This window comes from Dasypus novemcinctus, chromosome 13 (genome assembly GCF_030445035.2).
Source record: "Dasypus novemcinctus isolate mDasNov1 chromosome 13, mDasNov1.1.hap2, whole genome shotgun sequence".
Lineage (NCBI taxonomy): Eukaryota > Metazoa > Chordata > Mammalia > Cingulata > Dasypodidae > Dasypus > Dasypus novemcinctus.
The window spans coordinates 6,060,218-6,076,490 of NC_080685.1; the positions used below are offsets into that span (position 1 = coordinate 6,060,218).

Below are 16,273 nucleotides of genomic sequence, written 5' to 3' on the forward strand. Positions count from 1 at the left end.
ATGCCTAAGGTAACAAAAAGTGGGGTAAGTTGCACAGCTCTTCTAGAGTGGCCGGCAATGTAGTTCATGCTGGGGATAGGTACAGGTTCAGTTCCATTAATAACACTAACATCGGGGAGGAGGATGACTGGGAGGGCAGTATCCCTTCCCGCGATTCTCGTATTTTAACATTTTGCTCAACAATACCAGATTTATATAGTAGCAACATTCTTCCTGGGGAAAAGGCAGATTCCCCCTTTTTCAGCTGTAAGTCAAGGGCCTTGTGGTTTTGTAAAGCTACTTGGGCGAGGGATGTTAGTTGCTGCTGCATAGAGTTAAGAGACTGCGCACTGGATTCTAGGCTAATTTGTCGTTGTTGTTCAAAGTATTGCAAGCTGATGAGGCCATGACCAAGAGCACCACGTGCTGTGGCAGCTGCAGCGACTGAACCTGTGAGGCTAATTTTTTACCATTATAGGGAGGAAGGCGGCTCTCTTTGACACAGATGGGGATAGTAAAATTTTTTAGTTTGCCTTCTCCATAGTATGTTAGTTGTGGGGTAATGGCTACTAGGATGCAAGGCCTCATTTTTATAGAATAGTACATTTTTGGGTTATAGTAATTTTCCAACCACAAACACATAAGGATCTCTTACACATGCCTGAAGATGAATTTGATTTAAATGCAGATATTGACTATTCTTACTATTATTCCCAATCCATTCTAGAGTAGGAGCTATTCCTAGAAAAACTTTTCACAGATACTTCTGCTTGTGTATAGATGTGATATTACACCATGGAGAAGGGATCCATTTCCCTTTCTGTTTCCAAACACTATTATTTTTAGTAAAAATTATTTTTTGTTGTCCTTTACTATTTAGACCGTGCCAAATAAATCTGTCATTATATTCAATGGGACTCCCCATAGGGGCACTTTCCCACACTATTCCATAGGAATCATTAAAAATGACAGATTTTCTTCCTATATGGCATTCTTGCCATCCTTCTTTATCCCTACTGTCTTTTTGTGGACAATCATAAGTAGGATTTTTAGTCATGATTAAATCGTAAGAGGGAAATAAAGTCACAATAAACTGAGTATTATTATTTTTGAAGATAGCTATGGCCCGATTTTTAACATACATACAGGAAGGATGATTACCAATGCATAAGCATTGATAATCAAATGGTAATATGAGATTATCGATTCTTTTTCTTAATAGGGTTTAATTGGCAATCGATTATCAATTGGTATAGGGAATATATGGGTTTTATTCAGATATATATGAAAGAATGGGCTTTTCCAGGTTAACACTCTAAGTAATGAGGGGTTAGGTATATAGGCCTAATAAGTGTAATTACTGGCAGCTTCCTTATTACTTACGATCACCATCATCAGAAGTTGTAGAAGACTCCATCTCTTCATTCTGGGGTTTAATCCTTTTTGCAGATAACTAAATTTGTTCTCCATTTTCTGAAATGATAAAAGCATAGCCTCACCCCCTTACTATAATCCTGCCTTTTTTCCATACATTGCTTAAAATATCTTTCCAGAATATTGGTTGATCTTCATTTCCTGTATCTACTGTAGATGTTTGACATTTTCCAGAGTGACATTCCGCAGGTGTTAATGAATTATAAACATTAAGAAAATGTAAAGTAAATAAAGTTTTAGCTAATTGATCTTTTGGTGTTATAATACCATCATCTCCCCCTTTTTGTTTTAAAAGCATAGTTTTTAGGGTATGATGGCTGCATTCAATTATGGCTTGACCTGTAGGATCATAAGGAATGCTGGTATCATGTTCAATACCATATTTTAAACAGAAAGATTCAAAGGATTTACTAATGTAAGAAGGTCCATTATCAGTTTTAATTTTCAGAGGGCATCCCATTACAGCAAAAGCAGAACAGAGGTGTGAGTGAACATGATGAAACCGTTCCCCACTTTGAGCAGTAGCCCACATAAAATGAGAATAAGTGTCAATATAAACATGAACATATTGTAGTTTACCAAAGGATGATATGTGAGTAACATCCATCTACCTTAATTGATTAGGAGTCAGGCCTCTGGGATTAGTTCCAGCCTGAAAAGACACTGTAGTTAAGGGTCCACAGGTGGGACAGGTACAGATAATTCCTTGTGCCTGTAGTTTTGTTAACTTTTGATATTTCACAGGCCTTTAGCATTAATATGAGTTAAAGCATGGCAATTACAGGCACTTTGTAAACACCTTACTAATAAATCAGCTCGAGCATTATTTGATGTCATAGGACTAGGCAAAGAGGCATGAGAGATATATGAATAATGTAAATAGGTTTTAACCTAATGAGATGTTGCAAGTCAGCGCAAAGTTGAGATAACTCATCAGTAGCAAAGATATGAGCTGTTTTAATATGCTTGACAGTAAGACTTACATATTTAGAGTCAGAGACAATGTTCAAGGGCTCTTAAAACATTTGTAAAACCTTAATGATGGCTTAAAGCTCTGTGCATTGAGCAGATGAATAAGGAGTTGGCTAAACCTGTTCTTTTTGAGAAGTAACGTATGCTGCTTTTCCATTACTATTACTATCAGTAAATACTGTACAGGATGGTTGGGCTATGCACACAGCCTTGAAAAGCACTGCAAAAGTTTACTGTTGGGTTTTTTACAGATAGAGGAATGCAGCTGGCTTGATTTGTCTAAGAAGACACTAAAGAGAGTCTCAGCAAGTTTTAAAACAAAGTGATAGCAATACAGCTGGACTTTGACTTTTTGCAACAAACTAGCAGTATTTGGGATTGCTGCATACTAGTGTTGTTACTTTAATCTATGATAAGAGGTTATTTTTGTGACATATACTCTTTTATAATAATTAAAACCATAATCAATCACATTGTACTTTTCTTTAAATATTATGCTGAAATATTGGTAACTTTATACACTCTTAAGCATTCATAGGAATCTTTTACTCATACAACTTTAACAGAGGGTTAAAAAATCCTTTTAATTTTATAACACTTTTAAACACTCTCAACTTATAACATATTAAGTGAACTTAACTTTTTTCTTTCAAGGTAAAAGAACAAACCTCTTGTAATTAGTTTGAAATAAAAAGCTGCTTTTCAGGATCTGATTTTTAGAAAGCAGGTTTAAACATTATTTCCTTTAAAAGAGATAAGACCCTTTCTTCCTTGAACACTGAGGAAATGATGAGGTTAAAGCATAAGAAGCTGTTTTGATAAAACAGACTCTTTGTATACTAATTATTCAGGATATAAACTTTCCATAAACTTTCACAAAAACAGACTAATGATTTCAGAGACTTTGAAAAAGAACAATATTTTTAACTTTGATACATACTACTTGATACTAAGGCTTTTTCAAACTTTATAGACAGACCCATCAAATCTTACTTAACTTTAACCATAAAATTTTCTTTCCACAAACCTTCTACACTTTCAGTATTCATTTGTCCCACATTTTACTCTTTCTCAATAATCAATCATTTTATTTCAGGATGAAATCATCTCCTGTTTCCTTAGTAATAAAAACACATTCCATATTTCCCACATTCTAAGTTACCAGGCAAACGTCTTACAACATATCACTGCCATCAACACTAAATGAGCTTGTTAAAATAATGAACTTTTCTTCACTTTAAATACTTAGTAGCATGTAATACCAGAAACAGTCCCCTAGAAGCCAGTTTGCAGGGAAGACTAGCCACCAACAAGTTTTACTGTTATAAAATTACCTTTTATTATTTATCATCATCAATTCAGTTTTATATATATTTAATAATGACTTTTTGGCATTAGCCATTTAAATACCTTAAACAATGCTTCATTAAACTTCTTATAATTATCCATAACCATATAGACCATATTATTTTAAGACATCTTTTACCTTCACAGAACACATTCCCTTACTTAAAGTTACCACAATACCTTCTACAACTCGCCACATGCAAATTAAGTTCCATGAGTTTATGAAAAATTAGCCATCCTATTTTAGGACAAAACACCTTTTTGCAAAGACTTATTAAATTTCAGTTAGCATTTTCACAAACTTTTAACCAAATATTCATTTAAGTTTTATATCCTTCATATTATCCTGTGAAGAAAAATAAGTTATTCATTTCAATCTAGGCAAGAACCATTTTTTATGAAAAGGCATAGTAATTTTGTTAATCAAGACTTACAATTTTTATCATTGTAGATATCTTATTAACATTTAAACTTATGTATTAATATAATAAACTTAAGTATTAATATAAGCGCTTATTTAATTTTTGGCCATTCGAATAGAGCTCTTTTTTTTTTTTTTTTTTTTTACTAATTTATATTACCATCCGGAGGTATCACAATATACAGTGACATTGAATGAACAGACAAACACAAAACAATTACAACACATTAACAGAAACATACAATTTATTTACAATCGACTCATAATTCTTTACTTTCTTGGTATAGCTGCTTTTAAATCCTCTGTTATATAGCATATCATAGATTATACCCTTCAAGATTTCTTCTGGAATTCATGTTGCCTGTAATATGAAAGCTTGTGCTTGGAAACATTTTTATTAGTTATTAGCAATCAGTTAAAATAACTTGAGCAGCAGTTAGGCAGACCATTAGCACACATTTTTGGATAATTACTATAAGACTATACTGAGACTTTAAGTTCTGGAGATAATTATTGATTTAAAACTGAAAATTCCTTTTAGACCTTGATAAAAATTTTGTACTCATTTTATTATCTTGGTTAAATAAGCCCAATCAGAATTAGCATGGAAATAAAACAAAACACAAATGTTGCCACGTTTTTCTCTCATACCAGTGGATTAACTGTATTAGCCTTCACTAGCCCAGAGCTACATTGTCATGTAGATAGTAGGGAGCCCGAGGAGTTGTGAAAGGGGTGGGCAGTTTGCTGGAACAGAGTTGATTGCCTTATAAGCTTGTTTGGATTTTGGGGCTTGAGGCTGGCTTTGTTGATAGGCAGGGCCAATTTCAGAACAAAGCCTGATGTAACCAGACAAGTTCTCCTACTTTCTGTAAGGTCTAACTGGGGCCTGATAAGCCGCATTTGCATTTACAAAGGCAATTTGCTTAACAAAGTCTGTTTCTGTGTTGGTATCGCCAAACAGTTTTTCTGCAGCCGTGCACAATTTGCCTACAAACTTTGAAAAGGGTTATTCTGGCCAGAATGGGGAAGGCGAGCTGAGGGTTTTTGTCCCTGGTTTTAGGAAGCGAAACACTTATGAGAGTCTGGGTGAGCTCTCGAATGCTGCACATTTCGGTGCAAAGTTTGCTAATTTCAGAAGAACCTGAAAGAGCGGGAGGTTGCTTGAGGTTTGTAAGAGAAGGCATTAAAGCCAAAGGATATAAAAATGGAGGATTTAGATTGGAAGAGATTCCATATGGGGGGGGGGTTTAAAGGGCGGGAGTGGGAGCGGCTCAAGGTTGCATTCCATGTTCTTATCAAGAGTCTTTGGGTTGTGTTCGCCATTTCCATCTTCAGGAGAGGGAGCAGAAGGCATGGCAGGGCTTAGGTGCTCAGTATCTACATCGTGGAGGGAGATTAGGCTAAGAGGCGAGCCCGGGCGCGAGGGGTGGGGTTGCGAGTGAGGTTCGGACTTTTTACTGCAGCCCGAAGAGGGTTGAGAACTTAATTTTAAAGCAGTCTCCCCTTCTGTAACTAAATTCTTTATATCAGGAGGTTGGGGGGTGATTCCTAGTACATCTTGTACTAGCCGCCAGTAGCTAAAGGCGGTGACGGGGACCCTTTCAGGTCCAAAAGTCTTATAATAGTCAGTTAAACAGTCACCTACTCTACTCCAACACTTTGCATCTATTGTGCCCTCCTCGGGAAACCATGGACAGGTTTTGATAATAAACTTGAAAAACTCAGTTAAACTTTTCTTTTTAACCTTAACTCCTCGTGTCTTGAGTGCCTCTTTTACCTGGCAAATAAACAATAAATGCGAAGATTCTGCTTGTCCCATGATTATAAAGAATTGAAGTGAAATAGAGTATTTCACTTACCCGCTTGGCCACTGCCAATGACTGAAGGATTTACGGGTTGGTGCAGAGCTGTTCCCTTTCCGCTGCTGGGAGCCTTTCATCAGCTGATATGCTGGGAGTACTCCCTTCCTGGGTGAAGTGGCGTTCTTTTCTCGATTACAGGGAATCGTCGAGCCCCACATCAGGCGCCAGACTGCCCCGACCTGCGGGACGGCAACGAGGGCTCGAAACCTGCCGAGAAAGAATGGTGGGACAAGAGACACAAAGAACGACAGCAAGACAGGGTTCTGATCAAGCTGCGAATTTTATTGAGGGAACAAAGCATATATACTCTTGGGAAGGGGAAGGGTGGTGGGTGGAGGTGGAAGCTAGGGATTGGCTACTTCTGTTGCTGAGGTAGAAGGCGGACTTCAGTTTCACGTCTTGCACCTGCGCACTATCTTATCAGTCTGGGCAGTGGCGGGAAATGGAGAACAAAGGAGCAGGGAGGGAGAAGAACAAGGAAGTGACAGGGCAGATTTGAGTTCTGCCATGATGTGGGACCCGCCATGTTGTGGTGAACTAATTATAGTTTACTCAAATGAGAAAGTTGGCTCCTCTCTGGCAGCCATGCTGCTGGCTCTGCTGAGTTCGGCATGTACTTTATTTTGACTGCTCCCAACAGGATAGAGCAGCAAACAAAACAGACAAAATCCCTGCCTTCAGGGAGGCAACAGAGAAGCAAGCAAACAATATGGTCTCTCAGAATATGGTAAGTTTTAGGGAGAAAAATAAAGCAGGCAGGGGGGATAAGGTGTGCTGGTGGGAATAAGCATGCTACTTAAAATAGAGTGGTGCAGGAATGCTTCGCTGATATGGTGGCACTTAAGGAGCGAAGGAGGTGAGGAAGAATGAGCCATCTGGGCAGAGGCATATCCAGGGAAAGAGCCTTCCAGGCAGAGGGGTAGCATGGGCAAAGGTCCTGAGACAGGAGGATGCCTGTTTGTTCAAGGAAGCCAGAATGTGGAAAAGGAGTGGACCTCAGGGAGACTGTAGGACAGGAAGGCTGCAAAGTTGTGTGAGGGGAGTGGGTGTGTTCCAGAGCATGGAGGACCTTCGGAATGTTTATTCTTCTTGAGGTAAACGTCATTGCACAGTGGTAACTTGAAGAGTAATGCAGTATGCCTTGGATTTTTAAGTACTCCTTCTGGTTGCTGTGTTAGATATCAGGGTAGGGTGACAAGAGCAAAAACAGGGATGCAGTTACTTGTATCTTTTATGAATTGTGTTCAGAAATGATGGTGGCTTGGACCAGGGTGAAAGCATAGATGTAAGAAGTGGTTGGAGTCTGAGTATATTTTGAAGGTAGGGCCAACAGGATTTATTGATAGTTTGTGTATGCCTGGAAGAGAAAGAGAAGATATAGTGACTCTGCACTCCTCATATCTTAATACGTATATTTTTTCTAGGAATACAAATGTGTGATAAAGCATGATAAAATGGAAGGGAATTATGAAAACAGAATGTAAGGTAGCAGCTTTTCCATTTGGGGGAAAAGGGCAGAGTGATGGAATAGGAAAGGAACACATAGGTCGATGCAATGAAATTGATGATTTTCTCATTTTGAAGTGAGTTAGAAAGTTCATTTGTGTTCATTTTATATTATGTTTCATAACATGTATGTTCAGTTGTATTAATCAAATATTACATGCTAAAAATTTAGAAAGAGAATGAGAGGAATTGGCAACAGGGAGTCTAGGTAACTGTTTTGAAAGGTGTTTCTGTGAGGGGGAGCAGAGAAGTTAGGTTGAAGTGGGGTCAAGAGAGGGTGCTTTTAAAATGGAAAAAAGTGTTTGGGGGTATTTGCTGATGGGAATGATACAGTAGAGATGGAAACAGTGATAGTGCAGGAGAGAAAGTGTACGTTCACTGCAGAGATGTCCTGGAGTAAGTGAGAGGATATGGGGTCTACTTCACAAGTGAAGGGGAAGATCTTCAGGAGCACTGGCAGTTCATCCAAAGGACGGAGAGGAACGTGGAGAGTAGGCACACTGACACAGATAGCGGCAAGTGGCAGGAGGCTATTCAAGTTCTTTCCGGATCCATTCAATTTTCGTAGTGGAAAATGAAGCAGTGTCATCAGCTGAGGATGTGGGTGTGGGAAGAGCTGTTTGAGGTTGGCGGGAAGTGTGCAAGTGTGACTGGATGAGGGTGGTACTTTTTGATTGCCAGGTGGCTCTAAGGGAACACTTAGATTCCTGTTCATTAGTGAAAAGTGAGATGAGCCATGAGGTTGTGTGCTTCTCTCCAGTGGCATTCAGCTTGTCATGAGTGTGGGTATCTAACAAGAGGAAAGTTTGGTTGAACCAATATTGGTGCTCTGTGAAGGGCATCTATGTAGATGTTGAAATCACATGGAATTGTGACAGGAGCTGAGAGCACTTTCAACTCTTATCTAATTATGTTGGTATTTTCACTAAATAATACATTCATACTTCTAGTTCTTGATGTTTGAATTTTAGGCCTTCTTTCAACCTCACTTGCATCTGTGGAGGGTGAAGGTTTAGTGCTTTCACACACAAGGTCCTCTGCCTCCACCACGCACATCTCAGGACTTGTGTCCTCCTAGTGTGGTTATGTGTGTGGTATATTTTGGTTATTTTTCTTTCTAGACAACTTGTCTTCCCTAAATTTAGTGATTGTCCTCTGTGTATTTTCTTAGCTTTCTGGTGCTTTTCACTAATTTATATTTATTTCTATTCCAGTAATATAAACTTTCCAAAAAGTTCAAATACATTAAGCATTTTTGCATCATTCATCTTTTCGATAATGTCTCTCCCAAAGCCTTCCAGCCTACTCTAATCTGGATTGGGCCTGTTGTAAATTTCCTCTCCTTGTTACCCTGGGGATTCTTTTGGCCTCTCTTTTGTGTTGGGTCCCTTGTTCCCTGAAGCACACTTGCACATCTACTCTTGTTGTAGAATTTGAGAGAAGTTCAATTATTTGAGTATAGAGAGGCCAGGACTCAGGAATGATTTTGAGAAGGAAAAATGGTTTATTGACGGACGGCCGGACTCGGGAACTTCTGTTTGAATCCCGAGCCCCGAACAAGATTTTCAAACGTCTTTTATACAGAGAGGAAAGGCCAAATGGTCCCTTTGTTTCATTTCTCAATAGGCTTCAATTAGCATATATATCTTCCACATCTTAGGTAAGCTTTTAGCATGGACTCCAGATATTCTAGATAAGCTTTTAGCATATTTACTTTTTGCATTTCCCCTAAATACTTAAAGTTTATAGCCCTTGCATTGTTAAACTGTTTCCTGGGACTGGAGCCTGTTGTCATTGTCCCTAAGGGCAGGACTGCAGCCTCTTACCGTTCCACACCCACAGCCTTCAGCTTAGGTTATCTCTGAAGAGACAAAGAACCTTCCACCCATAGCCCACATCACTCTCACATTTGATTGATAGATCAACTGAGTATAGAATTCCAAAACTTCTCTCTTCACAGTTGTGAAGCCATTGCTCCACTGTTTTCTAGATTCCAACATTAAAGTGGACAAGTCTAGCCATTCTGATTCTCGTCCTTTTGTACGAATCCCATTTATTTTAGTCTCTCTCTCTCTCTCGAAACTTTTAGTATCTTCTCTTTCTTCCTAATTTTCTCAAATTTCATGATTTTGTGACTCAATGTGGGTCTATTTTTATCCCTTGTGCTGGGCAGCTAATAGCCGCTCTTGTATGGTAATTTAAATGTTCAATACTGTGAAATTTTCTTGAATTGTTTCCTTGGTGATTTCCTTCCTATGGTGATTTCCCTTCTCTTGTATTCCTGTTACGTGGAGATTGGCCCTTCTGGAATGACCCTGTAATTATCATTTAATCTGTTCCTATTTTCCATCCCTCTTTTTCTCTTCTTTCTGGACAATCCCATCAACTTTTTATTCCAACCTTTCTACTAAGACTTTCATATATATCTGCTGTCATATTTTTGATGTCCAAAGCTCTTCTTTTTCTTTCTGAATTAAAGAAATATGTTTTTATTTTATGTATGTAATAAAAATGATAGTTTTAAAATTTTGATTATTCCTTTTATCCTTGGATCCACTGCAGTTCTCCTTCTATAGCTATAAACAACCATTCTGTTATATTTAATGTATATATTTTCTTGTGATTGTTTCTTACATATTGAGCATTGTAGTTTTGCATGCACATGTTTAAAATTTATGAAAATGTTATTGTGTCACATACCAATGTCTGTTTCTTCTTAAAAATTCAGCAGCAGTATATTTTAAATATTCATCCATGTTGTTATGAATTAATCAAATTTAGGCTTCAAATTGTTGTATAACTGTTCACAGCATGCATCCGTGCTATTTCACCTCTCCACGTCCCAGCGATGGGCACCTTGACTGCTGCTTCTCCCCAAAAACAACCCTGCAATGAGCATTCTCATACATGCTGCCCCATACAACTGTGTGAAAATTCTCCTAGGACATATATCCAAGACGGGAATTACTACAGCTCAGGGAAAATCCATATATTTAACTTGTCTTAAATATATATTGTTAAATATATATTGTTAAAAAGAACAGTTGTACAAGCTTTCATGTCCATGGCATTCATGAATGTTTTAGTATTCCCAGTTCCTTGCAATACTTTATCTTATAGCATTCTAATTTTTGCCTAATAGGTTGAGGATGTTATCTTGTTGTTTTAATTTGCTTTTTCTAATTATTAATGATTTTGAACATTTTTTCCATGTATTTGTACACATTTTTGGGTTTCCTGTTCTATAAATTGTTTATTCATATTTCCTGTCCATTTATTTTCTTTTGGGGTTCCTGTCCTCTTGCTATTTTAATTTTAGAGCTTTGCCTTTCAATTTTAGGCCTTTAATCCTTCTAGAATCCTCCCTTGTTTGTGGCATTGTGTTGGGAACCAACTTCTCAAAATTGTAAAAACAGTTCTCCCCTCCCCCCCAGTCAACTAAACAGTCCATCCTTTCCCCATTGATTGTGAAAAAATAATAGTTTGCAAGGTTTATTTCCTTTCTGAGCTTACTTGTTGCTTTTTCCAAATTGCTTTTTTCTTTTGGTATATTTTGGCTTTTGCCTTTTTTAGTAGAAGTTTCACTCAAATGTCTGTGAGTACCTTGAGCTTGTAATTTTAAGATTGTCCCACTAGAAAGCTGATGGAAGCTCTGTGCATATGGTAGAGTTTGCCTACTTATGAGTGCATTGTGGGATGATCTGAGCAGTCTGTTTAATCGGCAATCTTCAAAGTCAGTACCTTAGAGTCTTTTCCTTTAAAGGATCAGATTCTTCCCAGGAGGCCCTTCTGATGTGGGCTATGGGTGGAGGGCTCTTTGTCTCTTCAGAGATAACCTAAGCTGAAGGCTGTGGGTGTGGAACGGTAAGAGGCTGCAGTCCTGCCCTTAGGAACAATGACAACAGGCTCCAGTCCCAGGAAACAGTTTAACAATGCAAGGGCTATAAACTTTAAGTATTTAGGGGAAATGCAAAAAGTAAATATGCTAAAAGCTTATCTAGAATATCTGGAGTCCATGCTAAAAGCTTACCTAAGATGTGGAAGATATATATGCTAATTGAAGCCTATTGAGAAATGAAACAAAGGGACCATTTGGCCTTTCCTCTCTGTATAAAAGACGTTTGAAAATCTTGTTCGGGGCTCGGGATTCAAACAGAAGTTCCCGAGTTCGGCCGGCGGTCAATAAACCATTTTTCCTTCTCAAAAAACCATTTTTCCTTCTCAAAATCATTGCTGAGTCCTGGCCTCTCTATACTCAAATAATTGAACTTCTCTCAAATTCTACAACACTTCTAGTATCCTGCCTAGAGGATGTCAATCTAATTGCTAGCCTTTTCAAGAAGGTGAGGAATATTGTGGGGTAAAGGATGGTGTTGGAGGAGGTTTCAAAATAGAAATGTAAGATGGTTGTTACCTAAGGCCTCTGTTTGGACTGGAGCACCTCTAACCTGCAGCAGGACTTGGTGCCCTCAGCCATGCCTCTCTCTACTCTATCAGAGAACAAAGTCTTCTTGCCAGGTTCAGGCAGGGGCACTGCTTGGTTCAGGTAGGGGTAGAGCTGGGAGGATATCTGTGGTTCTAGTTTTTGCTAAGAGACCTCTGTCCAGTCCTCTTGATTCAGCTCCACAGTCACCACACTTCTAGACATATTCAGAACTGCCAATTCCTGAGATCCTGGAGAGCTTCATGGACTCCTGTGGCTTCTAGGCTTGCCCTTCTACCGGGGTTTGTCAGCTGAGCACCTAAGCTATCTGATGCTGTGTAAGATACCACCCTCACCTAATGGGAAGAACTCAATCCCCTGGTTTATGAGCCCCAGAGACTCTCCAAGCTCAGGACTCCCCCCTTCCTTCCACACTGCTTACTCTTCTCTCAAAAGTTCTTTGCACTTGATGCAAACTGACCAAAGTCTCTTTGGATTGGTCCATGGTAAAGGTTGAGAATATTATATCCAAATGACATTTTCTTAAAGGAGACAGGAACTTCTGGACATTGTGAAACCGAGGCGCTAGGGAGCCCAGCTGAGTACCATGGGACTATACGGCACACACTGTTTTGCAGACCTCTGACGGACCTGTGGACAAATGCAGCTGGTTGGAAAACAAAAGGCCTTTATCTCCTCCTTACATGATTGCACTCAGCATTCAGGCTGGGAAGCAGGTAACTGTGCAGTGGTTTCTTTTGAGAAAGAAGAGTGGGTTTTTGTCCCTGCTAAGTTGGGGGAGGGCGGTGTTGCTTTGCCCTGACTTTGTGCTAAGGTTTTAGCAACACTGTTCTAAGACTATGAGGTGATTTCTAGATATTACATCATTTTTTCCTAAAGAACTTTTGAAACACAACCAAACGCATATTTAAATCCCACCTCTATTTTTGTAAGGGTAGGACTAAAGGAGTGGAGAAATTAAATATAAAATAATTAATATACCGACTATAACTCAGCAAGTCAGAGAAAGATCTTGAACAAAGTTGGAACCATTTGTCTTAGTTGATTCTCCTAGAGACCCTAGGTCTCATAGGAAGGCAGTATCAGTGAGCAGATTATTTTTGAAAATGCTCTGAGCATGTCTTGAAATTTTCTATTTCTTTATCAAATGTTCTGACTTAGGGATATGTTTATGGATTTCCAGGGCACATTTTTAAATTAGGAAATAAAAATTTTAAAAAAGCACTGAGCATATCATCAGCAAAGGTGAACCTGAATAAGCTTGAAAATTAGAGTAAATTCCATCATAAAGGGGCAATTTGGATGTTGAACTAACAATGAACTAATGATATTAAGGTCCTAGGATGGAAATTGGAGCCATGGTGCATGCACAGGGAGGGTTTGGCAAGGTGAATTGATTGCTTATGGTCTCACACAGATTTCTGGTTTATTTCCAATGGTCATAAGAAAAGGAAACAAAACACTAAATGCTATATCAAAGATACTGTATTAGTCAGCCAAAGGGGTGCTGATGCAAAATACCAGAAATCTGTTGGCTTTTATAAAGGGTATTTATTTGGAGTAGAAGCCTACAGTGACCAGACCATAAAGCCTAAGTTACTTCCTCACCAAAGTCTATTGTCACATGTTGGAGTAAGATGGCTGCTGACGTCTGCAAGGGTTCAGGCTTCCTGGGTTCCTCTCTTCCCAGGTCTTGCCTCTCTCAGGGCTCACTGCTCTATTATCTCCACAAGACTAACCATAGACTCTTTGGTGATCAGCTTGTTTCCCTTCCCAGGACCTTCTCTCCTTCCTCACAACCAAGCTCCTCTGTGTGCTTACTTCCCTGGGCTCCAGCTCAAAACTCCAACCTCCTTCTCTGTGGTGCAGTTTTTCTAGGAGCCCCCTTGGTGGGTGGGGACTCAACACCCTACTAAGGCCCAATCAAAGCCTTAATCATTATTTTATCAAGTAAAAGTGAAACTTCTGAATCCAATACACTCTAATATGCTCAGAGGAAAAGACCAGTTTATAAACATAATCCAGTGTCTACTTTTGCAGTTCATCAACCATATCAAACTGCTACAGATACCTTAAAAATGTGGCAGGCACAGGACAGTCACTGAAAATTGCCCCAGGTTAGTATCATTTCTCACAAAATGAACAGCCCATCCACAGCTGGAGAATCAATGGCCAATGAAGGCCAGTAGAGGGTTGAAGAGAAGTTCCAGTCTTACGTCTCTGTCACCTGATCTTCCTAATCCACCTTTTATTGTTAGGTTTTGTTTTTCTGTCTTTGTTTTTTTCCTGTCAGATATACTTTGAACCCGAGCTTCTCAAATTGTTGAATTCCTCATCTCAGCACATACTGGGGATAAAATGGGGCCGAAATTATTACCCACAGGTAGTAGACTGAACGATTACTTGCAATTTTCCGCTCCTTTGTTTACGCACGCACAACCATGACTTGAGGGAGGGTGAAGCATGGGTCTCCACCCTTTGACTTTGGGCTCAACCATGTGACTTGCTTTGGCCAAAGGAATGCTTGGCCATGCCCTCTTGCTCCTCTGCCTTTGCCATTTGTAGCACCTGCCCTGAGAGCCCTTCAGTCCCAGGAGGAGGAGAGGAATGCAGAGCAGAGCTGCCCCAGCCAATTCAGTCCATAGATGTGTGAACAAGAGGTAAATGCATATTGTTGCATGTCATTGAGTTTTGGGTAGTGTGTTGTGTACAATTATTGTGGCTCTAATGGATAGACACACAACATTTTATTTTATTTGCCAAGCAAGAACAGCAAAGGGTAAACCTCTCACTTATTATTACCATCATCTTATACCAGGCAGAAATTCTTATTAGGAAAAAGCAGGAAGAATATAATTTAGACCAAGTGTTCTTAACAAAGGGTCAATGGCCTTGAATTTAGATAAAAAACATACACACACACACATTAATCTTGTGGGGACATATTGGTGCTGGTGTGATGTATTTGTTAAATAATACACATTACGATGTGGACTTGGTAAGGGGTCCATGGTTTTCACCTGACTGGCAAAAGGGTCCATGGAACAAAAAAGGTTAAGAAGCACTGATTTAGAGTCAGTTGAAACATTTAACTCTATGAACATCAGACTATAGAATTCTACTTTCCCTTGTTTCTTTTCTATGGGAACCTGTGAAAATTTGATCATTAGCTTGTACAAGTTTGAGGAATAACTTTTGAGAACCATAAGGATTCTTTTCCACACAGGGCAAGCATCTAGGCAGGTACTGCCATAGCTGGTCTCCCCAGCTATAAGATAAAGTTCCTGCATATTTCTTTCCCTGTGTTTCAGGGTACCATTTTAGTGAAATATATTTTTTATAAAAATTTCTCTAACTCTTCGAAAGGCAAGTGATACCCCATGAATTTAAAGTATGCCTGTTTCTGAGGGGCTATGGGGTGCTGAGCTAGCCTGACGTAGCTCCTTCAAGGGGGTGTGAGTCTCTAAATGGAGCAAGCTCTGGTCGTCCTTGCTGCCAGCGCTACCCAGCAGCCCTTTGTGAAAGCTGCCTCATCGGCATGGCTGACGCGGGTGAGGTCTGATTTGTTTTCCCTGCATCAATTTCCTTTCTTATTTTCAGTACCACCGTTCACAGGGAAAATAAAGTTACTCATCCAAGGGACTGAATATCAAATCCCTGGGAGCAGCACATAATCTATATCCCAGGAAGAAGGGAATTTGGTTCTTCCTCTTGTTATAAAGCACGGACATGGCTATTCACACAGGAAATCGTGGTCTAGGGACAATAAGCAAGGGGCATTCAAGTGGACGACCTTCTCCAGGCAGGTGGAACGCTAATTGAGTTAGACGAGGGCAAAACCAAACCTGTTGGTTTCTGCTAGCCCTGCTGCTGGCAGGAGCTCATTTTCCAGGCTCCTGGAGGGTCACCCATTGCCGTGGCAGATCAGGCAGTGGTCAGGCGCAGCTGTGGCGACTGCAGTGCAAGGGTCTCAGATGCTTTAGGTTATTTTTGAAAATATCGAAAAGCCTTATTAACTACATCCACACATACAAATGAATACATGTAAAAATGGTGGAAACTGAATGATGCCTGCAGTCTAGGTATCAGTTCGGGACCTATGTCCATTTCCTGGTTTTGATATCGTATTTGTGGTTGTTGGACTCAGCAAATAAAAATACAGGAGGCCTAAATAACAGATAATTTGGGGACATGCTTATACCTAATTATTTGTTGGTTACCTGAAGCTCAGGTTTGAGCAGCTCGCATTATGTCTGGAAATCCTAACTGTACTATGGTTATTTACAAAGTCACTACTCAGGGAAA

The 16,273-nt window shown here is 39.4% G+C and overlaps 1 long non-coding RNA gene across 1 annotated transcript in view; it reads left to right on the forward strand.

Moving 5' to 3' along the window:
• Positions 1 to 6,439: 6,439 nt before the first annotated feature.
• Positions 6,440 to 16,273, forward strand: part of LOC131280841 (uncharacterized) — a 41,792-nt gene continuing 31,958 nt past the window's right edge. Inside the window, exon 1 of the long non-coding RNA XR_009188485.1 lies at positions 6,440 to 6,745. This is a non-coding gene — a long non-coding RNA (uncharacterized lncRNA). The remainder of the gene's footprint in view (positions 6,746 to 16,273) is intronic.